The 6,695-nt window shown below is 38.6% G+C and overlaps 1 pseudogene; it reads left to right on the forward strand.

Moving 5' to 3' along the window:
* LOC116639079 overlaps window positions 1-5,857 on the forward strand; it is a 27,000-nt pseudogene extending 21,143 nt beyond the window's left edge.
* Window positions 5,858-6,695: the final 838 nt, after the last annotated feature.

Below are 6,695 nucleotides of genomic sequence, written 5' to 3' on the forward strand. Positions count from 1 at the left end.
ATATTTCCATCACAGGGAGCCTGTGTCCTTCACAGTGTCCTATAGATGCAATAAGAATACCAATCATTTCTCTTTAAAACTCAAGGATTTTGAAATGTTTTGCATTGTTTTATGAATTAGTCCCTTTCCTTTTTTTCTGCTTTTGGTTTTGTAGGGGAAGGGAAAAATTCCTTTTACCCTCCAACATTCTTTCAGCTGGTGTAGTAATTAGATTGACCTGAGACAGAGTAGCAGGAGAAAAAAGTTTTACTATGTATGCACAGAGGTCCAATGATGAAATTGAGACCCGAAGAAATGACCAAGGCAGTTTTTATACATTTTAGACAAAGGGACAATAAATTTGGGAGGACTTGACAGAATAAAGGAAACAGTGTGGGAGTTTTCATTAGTAAGAAATTCTAAGTGGAATTTGGACTGAGGTAATAGATTAGTAAAAAGTAACAAAGTTTGTTTCTACAGCTTTCTCTGCTTTAAACTCCCTATCTTTGGTGATAAGGATGTCATTTTCCTGCTTAATACAGGAAAGGTACCTTTCTTTTTTTAATTTTTTTTTAAAGATTTTATTTTATTTATTTGACAGAGGGAGAGAAAGACAGCAAGAGAGGGAATACAAGCAGGGGGAGTGGGAGAGGGAGAAGCAGGCTTCCGCTGAGCAGGGAGCCCGATGTGGGGCTTGATCCCAGGACCTCAGGATCATGACCTGAGCCGAAGGCAGTCGCTTAACGACTGAGCCAGCCAGGTGCCCCTGGGAAGGTACCTTTCATATGAGAGATTTATTTCCTGTTTTCCGGCAGCAGAGGAGAGTCTGAATGTCCTTGCACTGGCTATTTCCCAAGTAGCTTCGATTCAAAATAATCAATACGCCATTGTGGCACATTTGGGGGCAGCCTGCCTTGGGCCCCTACAGTTTTATCTTGTTAATTTTTATAATTCAGATGTCAGTATATTGACTTAGAAATTGCACGGTAGAAAAGGCATCTCCACCATGTCTACCATGCTCTCTGGCTTTCCACAGTCATACAAACTATCTTGCTCTTGGGTCATAATCCAAAGGTCCTTCTGCCCAGTACCTCAAACATAAATTTTTAAATTAATATACACGGCAAAAATTCCTCTTCAAAGTACTTCCTCAACAGTAATTTCCAAAATAAATTAGTAATATTTTATATACTTACAAACATTCATATAAATGTGAATTTAATTTACATTAAAAACAAGGTTCTTCTAGAACTTTCCATATCCCTCTTTTTGAACTGTTGTGTTTTTCTTATTTTTTAAAAACTTAAGTTGTTAGAAATTGGGTAAATTTTACTCTGGAAAGTGTTATCAGTGCATACAAACTTTCTCTTGGTTTATATTTACTTATCCCTTTTATCCCTGGGTCCTGCCTCCATCCCAATTCCCACCTCACTGCCTAAGCACTTTGAGGGATATCTGTTCCTAAATACATATATAATCCCTTGAAGAGTAGCAGAATAATCCATTCCTAAATATGCCACTTTAACATAAGGATTATTTGAGCTGAAGGTAAGTAGAGAAGAAGCAGAAATAAGAAAAGTTCTCCACCTTCCCTCTATTTGCCTAAAAGCAGGACATCAATTTATAAAGGTGACCCCTCACCCTCTCTACGAGGAAGAAAAGATGTTAACCACAGAGGACAATTCCAAAGCCTTATTAGCCTGAAGACAGCACCAGAGGAATCTACAACACAAATCTTGCTACAACTAGGTCTTACCTACCATTAGTTTCCCCCTAGATTTGCCTTCCCACAATTTGTGCCACAGAAGCTCAAAGTCCTTTTCTTTTGTCTTGTCACTTCTCCAAAATTGTATTGGCTTTTTTGTTAAGATGCTATATAAGTTCAACTTCTAACGACCTCTTTCAAGTCACTCATCACTGGCTGTTCCCCTAAGTATACAGGATGCACAGGTTAATAAACTTCTGTTTTTCTCTTGTTATTCTGTCTTTTGTTAGTCTAATGTCTAGGGCCCCAGTCAATGAAACTAAGACGGAGAGGGGGGAAAACAGTTTCCGCCCCTATGCAGGCACACCTGGGACATATTGAGGGTTCCACGGCAGACCACCTCAATAAAGCAAGTAAATGAATTTTTTTTGCTTTCTCAGTGCATATAAAATTATGTTTACACTACACCATATCTATTAAGTGTGCAATAGCATTCTGTCTTAAAAAATGTATATGCCTTAATTTAAAAATACTCTATTGTTAAACAACAACAACAAAAAAGCTAACCATCCTCTGAGTTTTCAGGGAGTCATAATCAGTGATCACAGATCACCATAACAAATTTTTCAATTTGTTTTTCAAAATTTTCATTATAATAATGCAAAGTGAAATATTATGAGAATCACCAAAATGTGACACAGAGATATGAAGTGAGCAAATGCTGTTGGATCTGTTGGATAGACTTGCTGGACACAAAGGTTTCCACAAACCTTCAATTTATAAAAACTGCAATATCTGCAAAGCACAATGAAGCGAAGCCCAATAAAACAAGTTTTACCTGTACTCTGCAAATTGTATGTTGGGAGCACAGGTGTCTTGAATTTAACTAAAAGATTGTATTCTATCAGTCTGGTTGTTTTTTACTTTTTTCAGTCAACATTATTTTAAAAATCTCTCCATGTTCTTCAAATGCATCTAGGTCAATGCTTCTATCCGCGACACTAGTATTCCTAGTCTCCTGTACCATCTTTCTTATTCATCCTCTTGGCAAGAACAGCAAGGTTGAACTTATTTCTTGCTATCGAAACAATGGAGTAATGGACACATGTCTTCATATCTGTCACCTTATGGATCTGTATAGAAGGTTCTCTGGGAAACACCCAGGCGTGGAATCACCAGGGCATAAGTTATACATGGTTTTAGGGTTTGTTTGTTAAATTTTTTTTTTATTGAAATACAGTTAACATACAAATTGTACACAGTAATTCTACTCTATAAAGTCACCTTGCTCTCTGCAGTGGTTACACATTTATACCCCCTTTCCCACTGCTTTACCAATACTTGGTGGTGTCCAGCTCTCAACACTTTGCCAAACTAATGGGAGTAAAGTCCTATCTCATGGTTAATTTCATTTGCCTGTCTTTGCTTATAAGGGAAACTGAGCAACTCTCCCCAGAGTTCTTAGCCATGTAGTTTTCTCTGGGTGGAAATTGTCTACTATTCTTCATTGCCCCTTTTTTAAAACTGGATTTCCTATCTTTTCCATCTTGATTTTTAGGAATTCCTTGCATATTCTAGATGCCGACCCCTTGTTTATTTTACTCATTGCAAATATCTTCTCCCAGATTATCAACCATTTATTAACTTTGTCGTTTTTGTCCATTAAAGTAGCTTTTTAATTTAATGTAGTTAAATCCTTATTCTCTCCCTGTTTCTCTCTCTCTCTGTCTCTTTTTTTTCTTTCCTTTGTGGTTTGTCCTCCTAGAGTTTTAATCAATATGATTTTCCACTACTCCAAGGTAACACATACATTCTCCTGAATTTTTTTCTTTTTGTAATTTTACTTTTTATTATCATGTTTACTGTTTCTGGAGTATCTTATTTATGATATAAGTTATGGCTCCAATGTAATTTTTTGGATTTCTATCATTTTCCCAATGCCATCTACCAGACAATCCGACTTTTCTGCACTCACCCTTACAGTTCAGCTATACCATACAACACATTTATATATGTGCTTATAATAGTGTGTGCATATATATATTCCTGAGCTCTGCTTTATGCTTTATAATTTATTTGTGATAACTACCACAATTCTTATTATTATTAATATGGCTTTGTACTATGTCATACCTAGCAGGATGTGTTTTTATTCTTTTCTTTCTTAAAAATAAAAATGCCTGAAGTATTCATGAGTCTTTATTCTTCTGTATATGCTTTTAAATAAAATTACTAAGTTCTTCCAAAAATGTTTGATTGAATTTTGATTGAAAATAAAATAGCATCTCCTTAAAAATATTAATCATGCATATTTTAGACCCTTATTCTGTCTGGTCTATTAATCCTGCTGACTTTGGTTTTCAGTTTGCTGCTTTTCTTTGATAGCAGTGAAATGACAGTCTCCTGATTTTTTCCCGGGCGCTGGTATTAGAGTATGAGCTACCTCTGCTAATCATATGTGCCGAGGCAGGGGGCCAAATTCAGGTTCCACCTTGTGCTCAACTGGTGTTTAGAAATGGGATGGAGTGCAGAGAGCTTGTGTTTTTTTGTTGTTGTTTGTTTGTTTGTTTGTTTGTTTAGAGAGTTTGTGTCTTAACAATCAAGACTCACCCATTCTATTTTAATTTGCACCCCTCCTCCTCATGGCACAAATGTGGCTGAAGGACAAGCTGGGGCCTCTGGTCTTCTGTTGGGTTAATGCAGCTCCTCTTTCATTGTGGGCTCAACCTCCCCTTTATACTGTTAATAATGATACCATCACAGGTCCTGCTTGTTAGTTTAGATGACTCAGAAAACTTCATAGTGTTGGCATTTTGCAGCATTAATAAAACACATTTTTAGACTTTTGTTTTCCAATGTGTGTATATGAGACCACCCACAAAATTCCTAGTTTGTCAGGTAACACAGTAGAAGCAAGTTAGAACATTTATCTTGCTTTCTCTCACAGTTCAGAGGATGATTATACACACTTTTCTTTTTAATAGAGTATACCCAAATGAAAGAGACTGTCATCCATGGAAAGAGGTTGTGATTCCATGTAAAGACTTCAAGGTCAAATTGTCTGGATTTGAATCCAGTGCTACCTTTCACTTATTATGTGACCTTGAACAAGTTATTTAACCCATTTCCCCATTTACAAAATAGAAATTTAAAAAATTGGGCAGCACACAGTAGGCACTTTATAAATATTAACTCTTGTTATTATTACAGTTGTTTTCAGAGGTTCCAAGAGCTTGAGAATTCTGATTCTAGAAACCTGCCCGCTCTTATTCTCCTTTTCCCCATTTTCTGCCCTCTAGTGGTAATTTCAAATATGACTTCTTTGTTTGATTTTAAAGGAAATTCTTGTTCTTGCATATATAAACCCACTTTGTTTCCCTAGTCTTATTAAGCCTAAATTGGTTTATTTTTATTTTTTTATTATTATTATTTTTAAAAGACAGATTTATTCAGCGTCATGATCAGACTATTACATTTAGCAATCAACAACATGGGTGCAAAAAAAAAATCTGCATTAAAACCCTTTGTTAGAATGCTTTACACTTTCCACAGAACAGAAACTAAAATAACCTGTTATACAATTAGTCACAAATACAGTCCTCGAGTTCTTTGCCCATACACATGAGTATTGTCTAAAACATGTCTTCTTTGTAGCAGCGAGCCCCTGCCACCACTGTGCTTGGCTGAGGTCACAAATCTGCTGTAACCTGTAGCTTCCCTGTCACTTCTCTGGCTCTCCTCTCCTGCTAAGCTTTGTTTCCTGGCAGTGATTAGAACCTTCTGCCGCTGCCGTAGCTCCTGCTGCTGCTAGAACCACTATAACCACCTTGGCTTCCTGGTTTGGCAAAGTATTGGCCTCCACCACCATAGGGGCCGGAGCTTCTGCCTCCAAAATTTCCTCCTTTCGTGGGTCCAAAATTTGAGGATTGATTGTCATAATTGCCAAAATCATTAGAGCTTCCGCCACCTCCAAAGTTGCTTCCATCATTACTAAATCCGTTACAGCCATCCCCACTGCCACCATAGCCACCACCACCTCGACTGCCACCAAAGCCCCCTCGACCACTGAAGTTCCCTCCACGACCAAAGTTGTCATTCCCACCAAAACCACCTCCACGACCACCACCAAGTTTCCAGAACCACTTCGACCTCTTTGGCTGGATGAAGCACTAGCCATCTCTTGCTTAGATAGGGCTTTCCTTACTTCACAGTTGTGGCCATTCACAGTATGGGATTTCTGAATGACAATCCTGTCTACAGAGTCATGGTCATCAAATCTTACAAAAGCAAAACCTCTCTTTTTGCCACTGCCTTGGTCAGTCACGATCTCGATCACTTCAATTTTCCCATACTGTTCAAAATAATCTCTTAGGTGATGTTCTTCAGTGTCTTCTTTAATGCCACCAACAAAAATCTTTTTCACAGTTAAGTGGGCACCAGGTCTTTGAGAATCTTCTCTTGAGACAGCCCTCTTTGGTTCCACAGCTCTTCCATCCACCTTGTGTGGCCTTGCGTCCATGGCTGCATCCACCTCCTCCACAGTGGCATACGTGACAAACCCAAAGCCTCTGTAGTGCTTAGTGTTTGGATCTCTCATTACCACACAGTCCATAAGCGTTCCCCATTGCTCAAAATGGCTCCTCAGATTCTCATCGGTTGTTTCGAAGCTCAAACCTCCGATGAAGAGCTTCCGCAGCTATTCAGGTTCTTTGGAGACTCTGACTTAGACATGACAGCAGTGGGAGGGGAGACTTTAATGATGCTTACTCGGTGGCATCCATGGGCAGAAAGGACTGTTTCTTTGGTTTTGTTGTTTTTTTTTAAGATTTTATTTATTATATATAGAGAGAGCAAGCACAAGCAGGGGGAGCAGCAGGCCTAGGGAGAAGCAGGTTCCCTGCTGAGTAAGGAGCCCAATGCGGGCCTCTATCTCGGGACTCTGGGATCATGACCTGAGCCGAAGGCAGACGCTTAACCGACTGAGCAACCCAGGCATCCCTAAGCCAAAACT

The sequence above is a fragment of the Phoca vitulina genome, unplaced genomic scaffold (assembly GCF_004348235.1).
Source record: "Phoca vitulina isolate PV1807 unplaced genomic scaffold, GSC_HSeal_1.0 scaffold17, whole genome shotgun sequence".
NCBI lineage: Eukaryota > Metazoa > Chordata > Mammalia > Carnivora > Phocidae > Phoca > Phoca vitulina.